Source organism: Panthera pardus, unplaced genomic scaffold (genome assembly GCF_024362965.1).
Source record: "Panthera pardus isolate Hobbes unplaced genomic scaffold, ASM2436296v1 HiC_scaffold_6, whole genome shotgun sequence".
Classification (NCBI taxonomy): domain Eukaryota; kingdom Metazoa; phylum Chordata; class Mammalia; order Carnivora; family Felidae; genus Panthera; species Panthera pardus.
In genome coordinates, this window is record NW_026526991.1 from 130401188 (window position 1) to 130416898 (window position 15711).

The following is a 15711-nucleotide window of genomic DNA, read 5'->3' on the forward strand; positions in this document are numbered from 1 at the left end:
CATCTTGGACCTGGCCCCTCTCACTGTTTTTGGAGTTTGGGTTTGGCGTCTGGGCTGTGGTGGGACCAAGGGTCCTGCCATTGACCTAAAATAGTTTTGAAAGCTTACCGTTATTACTTAGTAAACATGATGGCTTTTTTTTTTTTTAAAGTTTATTTATTTTTGGAGAGAGAGAATAGGAGAGGGGCAGAGAGAGAATCACAGGCAGGCACCACACCATCAGCACAGAGGCCGACACTGGGCTGGAACCCACGAGCCGTGAGATCATGACCTGAGCTGAAGTCGGTCGCTTAACCACTGAGCCACCCAGGCGCCCCGACGTGGTAGCTTTTAATGACAGAATTCTCTCGTACTTTTGAGGCTGCTGATGTCGAGTCAGGTTTTACTACTTATCCATATCCCTTTTACAGGGTCTGATTCTAACTCTGGTCAGCTGGTCAGCTGTAACCGTATGGCTCCCGTTCATGCCCTTGTGTGTGGTTTTCATTCCCCCGCAGAAACGCCCGGCCCCTTGCCGGGGTCTTCTCATCGACAGGAGCAGATCTAAGGATGTTGTTCTCCGGGGACGTTGACCTCGTCATTTATCAGCATTTCCTCTGGGCAGGACGTGTTTCATAGCCTTCTCTCCTTGACTTCCAATCATGTGTTTTAAGCTTTACCTAGACCCTCCTCTTCTCCATTTCCACCAGGAAGCATTCCAGAATCTACCTTGGGTCTTGAGCAACCCGTGGGCCTGGAGGCGTGGGTGGGGTCATCAGCAACAGCTGCTCTGTGTTTTGTTTCGCTTGCCGGTGTCCTCTCCACAGCCATCCCAGCCTCTCCGCTCTCTGCGAGCCACACCCTTGCTGCCTGCCCTCTGCGCCTCCTGCTCCGGCCCAGCTGCACCCCAACTTCCTCCCGCCTGCCGACGAGCCAACCCCACAGCCTTCGCTGCACTCCGGGAGACTGACCTGGTATCTTCTACAACACGTGGGCAGTGTCTGCAATTGCACCTGTGCGTCCCTGGAAACCCGACAGCTGCTCACCCCGGACGCTCTTTCCTGGCCCCCTGCCCACAAATGCTCTGACATTGACCGGGAGGATGCTTCAGTGTCCAGTCCATGGTATGCTTCCAATTTACCATCTGCTGTTGTTGTGTCCCGAACCTCTTTGTCCAGGTGAGTGCTAACTACCTTTATGTGATAAGGTCTTTGAAAACGGGACAGACAGACAGACAAGTTCAATGCAGTTCCTTTTATACAGTGCTTAGCCCAAAGCTATAAGCAATTAGGTACTTACTAAACACTTCCTGGTGGTATAATACTACAGGAAGTTATTTCTTTAATTATGTATTTCTTGGACTTCTCTCTTGTATTGGGTGGAAGGTGGGTGGCTGAGGGGTAGAGTGGTGGTAATTATTTCTGAAAACTTTTTCCAGGGATTCAATGTCTCATTTGCATATATTCCTTAGAGGGTCTGATTTCATGCATAGCTCTGGAGATGTAAATCATATTTACAAAGCCAGGTCACATTTAGTCCCACAAGGAGCTGCCGTGCACAGATCTGAACAAACGTGTGTTGCTACTGCTGTTCTGCCTTGCAGACCCGTCGTCCCAAACCAAATAAAATGGGCAGGAGAAGGCGTCTTGGCCCATCCCGTGCCTCCTAGACTCCCTCAAGGAAGTTTTCCGTGGCCAGGAGATCCTGCTTTATGTCCCATTCTTCTTTTTAATGGTAAATTTCTACAATTTAAGGAATTGTTCAAATTGACACAATTTAAAGAATTTCTTGAAAAGTATGACATTTTGGCGGAAAGGACGTGGACATACATATATATTGTTTTATCCGAAGGCTAAATAAATGTTTTAGAGGAGGTAGGTAGGATGTGGAATCAGAGAAAGCTATCAGTTTTTATTTTGGGTTGTTTGCTTTAGTTTATGAAACCGAACCCTCCTGGGCTCCAGACTTGTCACAGCGGAACACATGTAATAACATTTAGAAGGTGTGAGTAGACTCATACACTGCCTCTTGTAGCTGTTTGTTCTTTCCCACGAGGCATTAGCAGAGCACCGCCCGGATACTCTGCGTCTGGGAACTGGGGTGTTATCTTCCCGGTCCAACCCCCTGTCTCACTTTGTGACGTGGAGACCGTTAATCTCTCTGTGTAAGTGTGAGTTGTAAGGCTGGGAACCGTAACACCAGCAAGGATGACGCCTGCCACCCTAGGCAACCCGGAAAAGAGTTGCTGCGTGAGTGCGGAATAGAAAGTGAGCCATGGGGGTGGCTCAGTCGGTTAAGCGTCTGATTTGGGCTCAGGTCATGACCTCATGGTTTGTGGGTTGGTGAGTTCGAACCCCGCGTGGGGCTCTCTGCTGTCAGGGCAGAGCCCAGTTCGGATCCCCTGTCTCCTCCTCTCTGCACCTCCTCTGCGTCATACATGCTCTCTCTCTATCTCTCTCAAAAATAGTAAAAAAAAAAAAAAAATTATATATATATATATATATATATATATATATATATATATATATATATATATATATATATATATATATATATATATAGTGAGCCCATGTTTAAAGGGTTTGCCCCCAGATGGCTTGGCAGATCTTTAAAAAAAAAAAAAAAAAGAGCCCAGGACTTCCTGCCTCGTGATCTGGTGCCGGGGCCAGAAGTTTGGAGGGAGAGGAAGCGGAGGGAACCAGCTCCAAGCACGTGTGAGCTCTTGAGGCTGCCGACTGGCGGGACACCAAGGGACTTTCCCGGGGCACTTTGTGAAGATGGTTCCTCCTGGCTCTGCCAGTAACCTGGTGAGGACCCCGGCCGCTGCCTCTCGGGAGATGGGTGCCGGGGGAAGGTCACCAAGGCCTTCGCCTCTGCTGCCCTCGGTGTGTTCCCAAGGCCCGTGCATCCTGGGCTCCTTCATCAGACCGAGGCAGGCTCCCTGGCCAGAACAGCTCTGGGGGACGGGGTGGCAGGGGGAGTCAGCTTCTGCATGGGAGACAGAGGGAGGGGTGTGTGTGTGTGTGTGTGTGTGTGTGTGTGAAAATAGAAGAGGCCACGAGAAAGAGAGTGGGCTCTCTGGTCTCATGTAACTTAATTTTTATTTCAAAATTCAAAATGCTTTTCCTGCCGCTTTGTTCTCAGCTGTCTCCTTTGCTCTGTCTCGTGAGTTCTGACCCTTCGCTTTGGTGTGCCTGATTCCGTTGTAAGCTCGGCCTTTTGTTTTCCACTTTTGCTGCATTGATCCAGGCTTTTTTTTTTTTTCTTCCCCTCCTGCTGGTTCCTGCAGTTTCCAGAACATGCTTGAGAGACAACATTCCTCTCAGGCATTAGGTGAAAAGTCCTATTTTTTATAAGAGCATATTTTTTCCTTTCTCTAAAACAAACAAACAAACAAAAAAACACTCTCTTTATCTCCCTCTGATTTCTAAAGTCTCGTTGTTCATTTCCTCCTACATCGACTTCCTCCTTTACCCCCTTACCCTCACCGTGAGTTGCTTTTCTTTCTTTTTTTTTTTTTTTTAATTTTTTTTAACGTTTATTTATTTTTGTGACAGAGAGAGACAGAGCATGAACGGGGGAGGGTCAGAGAGAGGGAGACACAGAATCCGAAACAGGCTCCAGGCTCTGAGCTGTCAGCACAGAGCCCAACGCGGGGCTCGAACTCACGGACCGCGAGATCATGACCTGAGCCGAAGTCGGCCGCCCAACCGACTGAGCCACCCAGGCGCCCCGTGAGTTGCTTTTCTGGTAACAGCTTTATTGAGATAGAATTCACATACTGTAGACTTCATCCATTTAAAGGGTACAATTCATTGGTTTTTGGTATAGTCATAGAGTTGTATAGGCGCATGATTGAAATCGTTTTCATCACCTCGAAAAGAAATACCGTGTCCAGTGACAGTCACTCCCCGTTCCCCTCCCCTAGCCCCTTGGCAACCGCTGTTCTATTTTCTGTCTCTACGGACTTGCCTGCTCTAGACATTTCACATACATGGAATCATCATATAGCATTTGTCTATTGTGCCTGGCTTCTTTCACTTAGCCCTTATTTTTAAGGTTCCTCCACGCTGTGGAGGTACCTTGTTTTTATTGCTGACCTCAGAGGTGCCTTGTGTCTGTATGGCTCGGGTTAGGGCGGGGCCAAGAATCAGATGTGATGAACAGGAACATACATCACGTGGAAAAGAATGCAAAGTGATAGATTATTGAAACCCAGTGTGGAGGATTTGCCAGCGCATTGGCAATCATCTTGTGCCAAAATCATATCGAGGACCGTTAAATATGCCCTGGCAGAAGATATGACAATATCTCTGAAATGGAGGAGGCGCTCGGTCCAGAAAATTCTTTCCATGCAAATCTCAATGCACCCAACACCCTCCGCTTGTTCCTTTCTCCTTTCCTCCCTCTAGTCTTTCTGGGGAAAGGCGCAGCAGTGTCCTGTTTGGAACGATATGCCCGTGAGGTTGTAGGCATGCCTGGGTGTCTCCGTTCTAGTCTTGGTCAAGAAGGGGGGAGGCAATTTCTTGAGAATTTGAAAGGGCCCAAATAAGGAAGCATAGCTAGACTGAAAAATAAAAAAGATGCTATCAAGTCAAGAGGAGATGAAAAAAGGCCCAAGACCCTGGAAGGAGAGAGCTGGAGACCAACTGGCATTGAACCCAACTCTGGCCGTGACCGCCAGCTGGGTCGGCACCTGGGAGTCAACTTTGGTAGGTACGTGTGGTGAGGGAGTCGAGGAAAGGGTGTCTTAGATTTCCTTCATTATCCTGGCAGAGGTCAGAAACCTTCCCAGAGCCTCCGGTGTCTCACTCAGAAACAAAAACAGCTGGCCGCGTTTAAAGTCAAGAATTACAAGCCGTTGGCATTAATGTACACCGTAAGCTAAGAAAGGAATGTATGAGCAGGATGGGAAAGTTCTCCTCTTGCAAAAGTGTCTCAAAAATTATATTCATAGCTACAAAATCCATTAAAGTTAAGTATAATGAACTTGACTGATGTGGCTCCAAAACGTTAATAGAGGAAGAGAGAAAGGCCGTGTGAAAGCTCTGGGACGGCTGAAATCTAAGATATTTTGAGTTTGGATTGGAAAGAAAGAAGAAAAGTCAGAGTATGATTTACCCCGCCTCACCGTCAGGTGATATGCTGCTGTGAATTCTGAAAATCTGACACTCGGGCTCATTCTGGATAGCTCTTATCTGTCTGTCCTTTTCCTGAAGGTGCTATGTGGCGTTGCTTAATGATCCTGGGGTATTACAGAGTTCAGGCCACAGTTAACTTCATTTACAATCTTCTGTGACTCCAGCAAGCATCTGCAGAGCTAGGAAGGAACCGATCATGCTAGCCACACTATTCTGTATTCCGAATTCATTCATTTATTTAAACATATATACTGCCAGGGTGATTAAACAGGGTGCTGGGGATGAATAAAATATTCATAGCCCTGGCTACACACTGAATATATCCCCTCCACACACAGACACAGACACACACACACACCCATACACGCACCCCAAATTCATATGTTGAAGTCCTATCCCCTACTGCAATGGTATTTGGAGGTCAGGACTCTGGGGATGACTAGGTCATGAGAGGGAAGCCCTGTAAATGGGGTTAGTGCCCTTCCAAAAGAGACTCCAGAGAGCTCCCTCACCTCTTCCCCACGTAAGGATGCAGAGAGAAGACACCAGCTGTGAATCAGGAAGCAGGTCTTCACCAGACACTGGTTCTATGGGCATCTTGATCTTGGACTTCCAGCCCTCAGAGCTGTGAGGAATAAATGCCCGTTGTCCATAAGTCACCCAGTCTGTGGTTCTGTTACAGAAGCCTGGACAAACAGAGACAGCCTGCTCGTGGAGGTGTCCATGCAGAGGCATTAAAACATGGTCCATGGTGGGGCACCTGGGTGGCTCAGTTAGTTAAGCATCTGACTTCAGCTCAGGTCATGATCTCACTATCCATGAGTTCGAGCCCCATGTCGGGCACTGTGCTGACCGCTCAGAGCCTGGAGCCTGCTTCGGATTCTGTCTCCCTCTCTCTGCCTCTACCCCACTTGTGCTCCCATCTTTCCAAACTGAAACTCTGTACCCCTCCCCTCAGCCCCTGGCAACACCATTCTACTTTCTCTTTGACTATTCTTAGTGCCTCGTGTAAGTGGGATCGTAACAGAATTTGTCCTTTTGTGTCTGGCTTATTGCACTTAGTGTAATGTCTTCATGGTTCATCCATGTCGTAGCGGATGTCAAAAACTTGCACGTGTATGTTAAATTCTAAGCACTTACAAGGCCCCTTCCCCACTATATTTTCAGGGTCCCTGCAGGAATGATTTTAGATATTGACATGGATATTGAACAGAATTTAACAAAGGGACCATTTATAAGAGTGTGGGTTTAAGGAAGCCAACCTTGGGTGGTGAAGCCCCTCAGAACGAGCAACAGTGGGGGGCTGTTACCATTCCAAGGCCTTGGAGGGGCCAGGGGAGGCAATGATTGCCAGAACCTGGAGGGAGAATTGTAGCTGGAGATAAGGCCACCAGATAGCTGGAGATAAGCCTTGGGAAGAGAGAAGAATAGACGCCCCCCCCCCCCCCCCATTCCTCAAGCTTTATAGTATGCAGCCCAACCAGGAGCCAGAGGGCAAGATTGACCTTTCTGGGCACAGGTGCCAAAGGCTGGAGATGGGATCTGGAGGAGCAAATGATTTACCCCTGCACACCCACCTTCTGCAAGGGGTTGAGTGGGGGGTGAGCAAGAGGGATGCGAGGCCAGGGAATCTGAGAACAGAAGTGAGCTGGGTTTCTTGAAGAAGAGAAAGGATGTGGCATATACTCAGAAGGAAAATAGGTCTGGAAGGAGTGGGGGAAGGACGAGAATGAGGAGAAAGTGGAGTCAACGGTTCCCATGAGGAATGCTGGGTAGAAACCTCAGGAACAAGAGATATCTAAGGAGAACTTACTAGGTGATGACCTCAAACTCCCTTCTCAGTGTCCTCAAGGCATCTTCAGTAAAGATACACTTTACTGTCCAGGCGTTTATAGAATTGTGAATGTAGCGCCATGTTGGGAACAAGGAAGTCCAGTGGTACTTGACGGTAGACAGAGTAACTGGCCCCCAAACACGTCCACGTCCCAATCCTGGAACCTATGAATGTCAGCTTACATGGAAATGGGGAGTTGCATTTGCAGATGGAATTAAGGTTGCTAGTCAGCTGACCTTGAACTAAGATTATCCTGGTCGTCTGGGTGGGCTCAAGAGTCAGTGTCACATGACTCTGAGTTGAGTGGGGTCAGAATGACTCAACCAGCTGCTGCTGGCTTACAAGATGCGAGCAGGCCACCAGCCGGGGATTCCAAGCCTCTGGAAGCTGGAGAAGCCCTCGCAAAACCCTGAATTTAAGCCAGTATGACCCCTTTCAGACTTCTCCCTCTAGAACTGCAAGATAATATACTGGTGCTGTTTAAGCCGCGAAGTGTGTCGTAAACTTGTTACAACAGCGATAGGAGACTGATACGCTGGGTTTTATGAGTTTTGGGCAAAGTTAACTAAATTTGGGATAAAAATACGGAGCTGTTGGGGGTTCCTGGGTGGCTCAGTTCATTAAGCGTTTGTGGCTCAGGTCATGATCTCACGGTTCGTGGGTTCAAGCCCTATGTCGGGCTCTTTTGCTGACAGCTCGGAGCCTGGAGCCTGCTTCGGATTCTGTGTTTCCCTCTCTCTCTACCCCTCCCCTACTCTCTCTCTCTCTCTTAAAAATAAATAAACATTAAAAAAAATTTTTTTACATATGGAGCTGTTTATAATTACCATAAGTACTGTATTGATAGCTGAACTTGTAAACTTTACCAGCGAAGGTTGTCATTCACTACTAGACTCCCTCGTCCTGGCTAAAGCATCACTCCTGCTTCCAATGCTGCAGGACTTGTGTTGTTCTCGTCACCTGGGTTCTGGTGTAGCTGTTCTCAGCCTGATTCGTTAATCAGCGCGGGGTCTGTGGTTTTCATTTTGCACCTTCATCAGTCTCCTTTGAGAGCCCAGGGCTGTGGCCCCCTTCTGAGCCCCACACTTTAGTTTTAGAGCTCTCCCTGTCCAGTCCATCATGCAGAGGTTTTGCTGGTTTGGGGAGCCCTTTTTTCTGCCCACACGAACTCTCATTGCAATCTGTTAGACATACAAATACAGCAAACTCGTGGTGGAAAGGATTAAGAGACTGGCTCTCTGGCAGTAGACAGTACCTGCAGAGTAAACCCTCCGATCTCCCGTTCCTGAAACAGCTATGCTTCTCGACATCAGTGCCTCCACAGCTGACAGAGGCTCTTTCGGGCACTGGTGGCAAGAGTACAGAGCAGATAAACAATTAAAGATGAGAATGGAGCAGGATTTAATAAAACAACATCGAATGGGTCTTGCTGGGCTCGAATCAACGTGTCGGCAGGGCTGCGTTCCCTCTGGCCCAGCAGTCCAGCTTAGATCATTTTATTCTGAAGAAACATGCTGCAGAATACAAAGCAACATATGAAAAAGGGTTACTGACTGTGGGATTTTGTTACAATAGCAAATATTGAAAACACAACCAGAGCTCCTGTCCATCAGAGACTGGTTGAATCAGTCATGGAACAGCCAAGGGATGGAGTATCACACAGCCATAAAAAAGACTGGGGACTCTCCGAAGGGATAGAAAAGGATGTCCAAGCTATATATATTTTTTAAAGAGAGAGAACAGGGGAAGGGCATAGAGAGAGAGGGGGACAGAGGATCTGAAGTGGGTTCTGTGCTGTCAGCACAGAGCCCGATGCTGGGCTTGAACTCACGAACTGTGCGATCACGACCTAAGCCAAAGCCGGACACTCAGCCGACTGAACCACTCAGGCAGCCCATCCAAGCTATATTGTTAAGTGAAGAAAGTAAAGTGGAAAAGAATATATAAAGCATGTTACCATTTCTGTACAAAAAGGTCGGGTAAGAATTGTGTGTGCGTTTGCTCGTTTTCACAAGAATCACTGGAAAGATAAACCAGAAACAAGGGGAAATAGCGTGGAAAGAGGAGGGGTGAGAGGGACAGTGACACTCCTCTGAGGATCTTTTTGTGCAGCTTTGAATTTTGAGCCACGGAAATGTTTTAAGTATTTAAAAAATTAAAGAGAATTAGGGGGGGAAAGTCGAACATAAACACAAACAAAGGAAGCTAAGTGGTTTGCAGCAAGCTGATGGCATAACACCCCATAGAGGAGGATTGTCAGTAACTTTTGAACCCTCTGCTCTGACTACTGGGACATACTCGAAGGGAAAAAAGACTTGCAGGAGGCTTATGCATCCCAGTGAGAGCTAGTAGCAACATTAGCGTCATCATACTGACGCTCCTCTGTGTGTGTTGTAAGGTACAGCATCTGAGTTAACACACTGACTGTGTGCGGAAGCCTCGGGCTCTCAAGATCCGAGGAAGGAGGTAACGTGCATGGAGAAATGCTCTGCTTCTGGATGAGAACTGGAAGGATCTCTATGAATTCACCATTTCCCACCTCTAGTCACCGCCAAAGACAAAGCGACGCGTTAGTTAACGCGGTGAAAGCAGATTTTATTCAGGAGCTACTGACAGCAGGGACAGGAACTGAGTTCCGTTCTGATTTGCACAGAGTAACTGGTGTTTTAAAGGGAGAATAAGGCAGTTGGGAGGGGGACAGAGCGGTGCTCAAGCGATAAATTACAAAAGATTGGTCAGTGTCACTTAGGTCAGCTGCGTCTGCTGGCTGGCAGTGGAGGAAGTCAGGATTCTTCCTCCCAGGGAGACTGGGAGACCGAGGTCCTGTCCTTCCTGCTGACTGCCTTCCAAAGGCATGACTTTCAGAGCCCCAGGGAAGGCATTCCTGAGTTTAGGAGGTACATCTACATCTCAAAGGGTCAGAGGAAGGATTCACAATTATATGCCTGTTTTAGTGAAAAGCTCTGAGACAGGGTGGTCAGAAGCCTGACCTGGAGGCTTGAGCTTTCCAGGCATGCATTTGGGGAGGGGCTGGAGTCCTCGTAGGGACACAGCCTCCTGCTGCTTGAAGCCATGCTGGAGTTTGGGGTCTCTTAGTGTAGAGGTTTGGATGGGGTCATTATGTTCAGCTCTTCCCACTGAAGATGATTTGAAGCAATGCCACTCCGGGATCAAGGGACACATTCGTCCTCAGATCTTGGTTTCTAAATAACCATTCCCTCTACAAGGAACACCTTGGATAAATTGGCTGATTCCAGATTAAGGACAGGGAAAATGCAATGTGTTTGGAACTTCTTGTGCCCGAAAGCAAGAAGGTGCTCCAAGACCAATGGGCAGGACCAGCTACGTAATTTGCAGGGCCCAGTGCAAAATGAAAATTCAGGCCCCTTGTTGAAAAATTACCGGGAATGTCAAAATAGCAATCGCAGAGCAGTGAATCACACAGGTGGCTTTCCTAAGAACAAGGTCTTGTGCAACTGCCCAGGTCACCCGCCTGCGATCCTGAGCCTGATCGTGGAAGATGTGTGAAAAGTTCAGGGGAGCTTGAAGGGGCTCCTGCTGGTTAATTTTGGGACAATGTGACCACCGAAAACCAGTAAAAATGGCAATGGGCTATAAAACATGAAATTAGAAAAGAATCCATGAGTTTATAGTGATACAAAAACTGTGTATTGCAAGGGAGGGAAAATTTTATGAAGAATGTCAGCTAATGTAGACAGAATTACAGAATTAGGAAAATTACCATTTTTTTGGCAGTCACCAATGCAATAATGATGCTAAACCCATTGTGTTTAAGATTGTAGAGGACAAGGTTATGCAAACAATTGATGTCTGCCTTTATTACTTATTAATTACAAATTGGAAAAGATGTTTTCGCAATAAATCTGATAGAAAGCACCCTTAACCAAATGACCAACTTTGCACGATTGACAATGAGACAATATATCACGTGCCTCCTGATAGGAAACAGTGAAAAGTACACCAGGTAGTATTTTGCCCAAGATGTTTAATTTGAATCTGACCATGAGGAAACAAACAAGGCAACTGGCCTGAACCCTTAAAAAGTGAAAGAAAGAAAGAAAGAAAACAAAAACAACAAACCCAGAGCTGTTCTGGATAAAAGGAGGATAAAGGATAAAGAAACACGAGAACCAAGTGAATCGTATGACGTTTGATGACCTAGAAGGAAAAGGAGCCACGGAAAACTTCCAGGGACGACTCTGGGCGTCGGGATTTTGAACTGCAGATAGTAATACCATTACCTCAGTGTTAAGTTTCTTGGATGTGATGGTGGTATTGGTTATGGTCATGTAGAAGAACGTCCTTGTTTTTTGATGATACATGCAAAGGATTTTAGACTGAAATGCCTTGGCATCTTCAACTTAGTTTCAAATGGAAAGGGAGGCTGGAGGGAAGGAAGGGGAAAGGAAGAGAGGAAGTGAGAGAGATTCAGAGACAGTGATGGGGAGAGGGATAGAGAGGGCAAATGTGGCAAAATGTTAATAATGGTTTGAATATGGGTGAAGAGTATGTAGCAATTGTACTGTTTTTTCACTTTGCAATAGGATAGACATTATAAAAAATAAGCTAAGGAAAGAAAGGTTTCCTCGCTAAAGTCACATATCAAGGAGGAACACAGTTCCTGGCACATCAGGGGCACAAAGGCTCTCTAGCTTGATTGGCAGTTCCCCTGAAGCAGCAGACCTGCCACCAGGCGCATCAACATAATTCACGTGTGTCCCCGATCTGTATGCCCGCACGATGAGTCATGGTGAGCAGGACAGAGCTGACGGCAGACGGCAGTGATGGGCACCTGTCTCCTGAGGACTAGCAAGAGCCGAAACTCGAGTTGGTAGACCAGCGAGCCGGTGGCTACGGTTCCTTCTGCATTCAGGTGCCAGTACAGGCTCAGACAGCCGTTTTGGGTCTTATTTGAACATTGGCGACAATATGCCTGCTCTGTTAACGCAACAGAGATTGAAGAAGAAAATGTATGAGACAAAACGTTCTTATTTCCCAGATCTATTTTGTAGATGATCCCATGTTTTATAGATTTTATTCTGGAAATACAGATTGTTTAGGAGGTGTTACAGATGTTCTTGCTGTTTGTAGTCTTGTAATAATTTGTGTCCTATAAATACAGAATTCATGATCATTCTATTTCATACAATTACCATCAAAAAATGGGGGCAAAAAAACACAAGGCAGCGTATCTAAAATAGTAAAATCGTCTCTGCTACATTCCTGAGCACTCCTGACAGGAGAGGATTTCTGTTCTGAGCGGGCTTCCAGCTGCACACTTCAAGCTTGTTTTTCTTTCACTACCTGTATCCTTTCAGGGCTGGGTATAATTGGACATGTTCATATCATGACATGCCTTCTGGGTGAATCAGCCTAATGGGCAGCAGGGATATTTCTGGAAGCCAACCCCACCCCGAGATGGCTAGCAGTCACCATACACCCAAGTGATTGTGAGCCATGCAGATCTACCCCGCCAAGCCCTGGCATCCCTGACTCAACTTCTCCTTAACCAGAGTCCAAAATGTCATGGCCATTTCAGTGGTATCTGTGCAAGGGAAGGTGTGATGGAGAGAAAAATCCCAAGAGGAAAGAGACAATGGTATCAACCAATTATAGTTAAAATATCTTAAAAAAAAAAAAAAGAGGAGAGCAAGAGACAGAGACAGGGAGAAAGTTCATGAGTGTTTTTTATGTTATATGGGAGGTAGAGATGTCTGAGGGGGCAGTCAGAAATGCAGGTTTAAAGAGCTGATGGATGGCAGTGTAGAGACTATGGAGTCATTCACAATCAATATGGCTGCGTAAGTGGATGAGCTCCCCCCGAAAGAAAGTGTGTAGAAGAAGAGAACTTAACCAAGGGCAGAATGTTGGGTGATGCCAAATTCTGTTGTCAGGTGTAGGTGAGGAGACCGCTATAAAGTCTTGGGCCAAAATGCTGTTTGCAGCCAGGATAAGAGGGCTGTGAAAGATGAGCACAATCAGGTCGGTTTGGATTATTGTCATTTACAATGAAAGGGTTTTTTGTTTTTTTTTTTTTTTAAATGAAAAGATTTTTGATAATATACACATTTAAATATTTAAAAGAAGATGTAAACGTAGGCTGATAGTCTTATACAATTATAAAATCAAAACATACTAGCAAAACTACAAACTCATAAAGTAAAAATTAAAGTTCAGTATGACAGATGGAATTGTCTTGCTGAAATAAAGTCACTGCTAGTGATGGTAATAGTAGAAAAATCTATTTATATGGTTGAAATTTCACTTGTTGGTTTGGTTATTTTGATTTAAAAAAAATATTTATTTTGAAAGAGAGCGAGCAAGCACAGTGGGGGAGGGGCAGAGAGCGAGAATCCCAAGCAGGCTCTGTGCTGTCAGCAAAGAGGTGGACGTGGGACAAACTCACAAACCATGAGATCATGACCTGAGCTGAGATCAAGAGTCCGACACTTAACTGACCGAGCCAGCCAGGTGTCCCCTAGTTATTTTGATTTTGAGCACACTGCCCATCATTGGAGTGACTGTCATGATCTATGTTGATATTTTTTCTCCTTTTAAAATTTATTTTTTATTATCTCCTTAACAAAGTGGGTTTTACATCCCCTACCTATTATTTAGAATGGACAGTCTAGGGGCGCCTGGCTGTCTCGGTTGTTTGAGTGTCTGAGTCTTGAATTTGGCTCAGGTCATGATCCCAGGCTGGTGGGACTGAGCCTGCATTAGGCTGTGACCGCGCTGAGCATGGAGCCTGCCTGGGAGTGTCTCTTTTTTTTTCTCTCTCTCACTCTGCCCCTTTCCCTGTTTGTGTGTGTTCTCTGTCTCTCCCTCTCTCAAATAATAAATAACACAATGCGATATAATACAATAAAGATGGGACAGTCTAACAGTGCCTCTCAAACGTGATGACAATAGTATCATTTACCGAAGTTTATTCATTGATTGTTCACTGTGCACATTGATGATCTGTGGTAAAGCTGGTGTGGGTCCTCATCACCGGATCCTTACTCCACATGGCTCGCCGTGGAGCTGGATACTGGGACCCACACTTCTGGGTTCTGTGTGCTTTTACCATCATGCATATTTTGAGGATTCAATTCTCCCCCCGTTTTTCTCCTTTCAAGCTACTATAATACCTTCATCTCAATCACCTGGCTTCAAATGGCCTGCAAATACTTAACCATATAAATAAAAGAACTAAAGATATATAGTTAACTAAAATTGGGTGGTGGAGGGAAGCAAGGAAGGAGGGAGAGGAAGGATCCACTAATTCACCATTGCTCTAAGTACGGTGTCACTATGGTGGAAAGAATGTAGGGGCGCCTGGGTGGCGCAGTCGGTTAAGCGTCCGACTTCAGCCAGGTCACGATCTCGCGGTCCGTGAGTTTGAGCCCCGCGTCAGGCTCTGGGCTGATGGCTCAGAGCCTGGAGCCTGTTTCTGATTCTGTGTCTCCCTCTCTCTCTCTGCCCCTCCCCCATTCATGCTCTGTCTCTCTCTCTCTGTCCCAAAAATAAATAAAAAACGTTGAAAAAAAAAATTAAAAAAAAAAAAAAAAGAATGTATCTGGCAGGGCGCCTGGCTGGCTCAGTTGGTTGAGCATCTGACTTTGGCTCAGATCATGACCTCACAGTTTGTGAGTTCCAGCCTCAGTTCAAGCCCAGCATTGGGCTCACTACTGTCAACGCAGAGCCCGCTTTGGATACTCTGTCCCCTTCTCTCTTTGCCCCTCCCCCTCTCGCTCGCTCTCTCAAAAATAAATAAATATTAAAAAAAAAAAAAAGAATGTGTATGACAATTTTTCCTTGTCAAAGGCTTAGGTGAGCTATTTAATTACTTGGTTTCCTCATCTGTAGAGTCATGTTACAATGATCAAATGATATCTTGTAGCTAACATGCCTAAAGCTGTGCCTGGTACACAATTGTTATTCAGTGATAGTAATTATCAAGTTTAGACATTTATTTATTTATTAAAATTTATTTATTTTGAGAGAGAGAGAGAGAGCACACACGCAATTGGGGGAGGGGTAAAGGGAGAGGAAGAGAGAATCCCAAGAAGGCTCCACACTGTCAGCTCAGAGCCTGACTCGGGGCTCGAACTCACAACTGTGAGACCATGACCTGAGCCAAAATCAAGAGTCAGATGCTTAACCAACTGAGCCACCCAGGTGCACCTTGAGTTTAGACATTTAGTAAGACTAGAATAAATGTGGAACTCACAATGCTGGCTGATGAGGTAAGACTCAGAGGTATGATGGGCTTGACCATAGAGAGGGCTGTGTCCAGTCAGACCAACTGAGCAAAGGGCGGGTGTTGGCACCTGGATCTACACAGATTTTATGCATCCAGATCATTGCCAGTTCTGATGTTTGACCTGAAGTTAATGTCTCACTGTACTTGTGGCAAGGTAGTTGCACCTGTCCCAGATTGCACAAATCCCGGCGTTCACCACATTTTTAAGTAACTTTATTATCAATTTGGGAAAATCTTTTGTACACAGTCCATTCCTGGGGATTAAAAATGATTATTTCTTTTGTCTTTGAGGGTTACAATGCTTTTGGTCTTCTTTGGAGCTTCTCTTTTTAGTCTTTCTTCAAGAACTAATTTCTATTCTTTTCTGTTTTTGTTAAAGACTTCAGTCCTGATCATGTCGTAGCAAAGGTTCGATTCAAGCAGACCTGGCTTCCATGCTGGCTGTCACTTAGATATTATTTGATCTTGAGCACGAGCTTCCTAACCTG

The 15711-nt window shown here is 45.9% G+C and overlaps 1 protein-coding gene across 1 annotated transcript in view; it reads left to right on the plus strand.

The window, feature by feature from the left end:
* The first annotated feature begins 1136 nt into the window (after nt 1-1136).
* Nucleotides 1137-15711, plus strand: part of USP6NL (USP6 N-terminal like) — a 229874-nt gene continuing 215299 nt past the window's right edge. The window contains exon 1 of the mRNA XM_019460816.2: nt 1137-1157. The gene's annotated coding sequence lies outside the window, so the exon portion shown is untranslated. The remainder of the gene's footprint in view (nt 1158-15711) is intronic.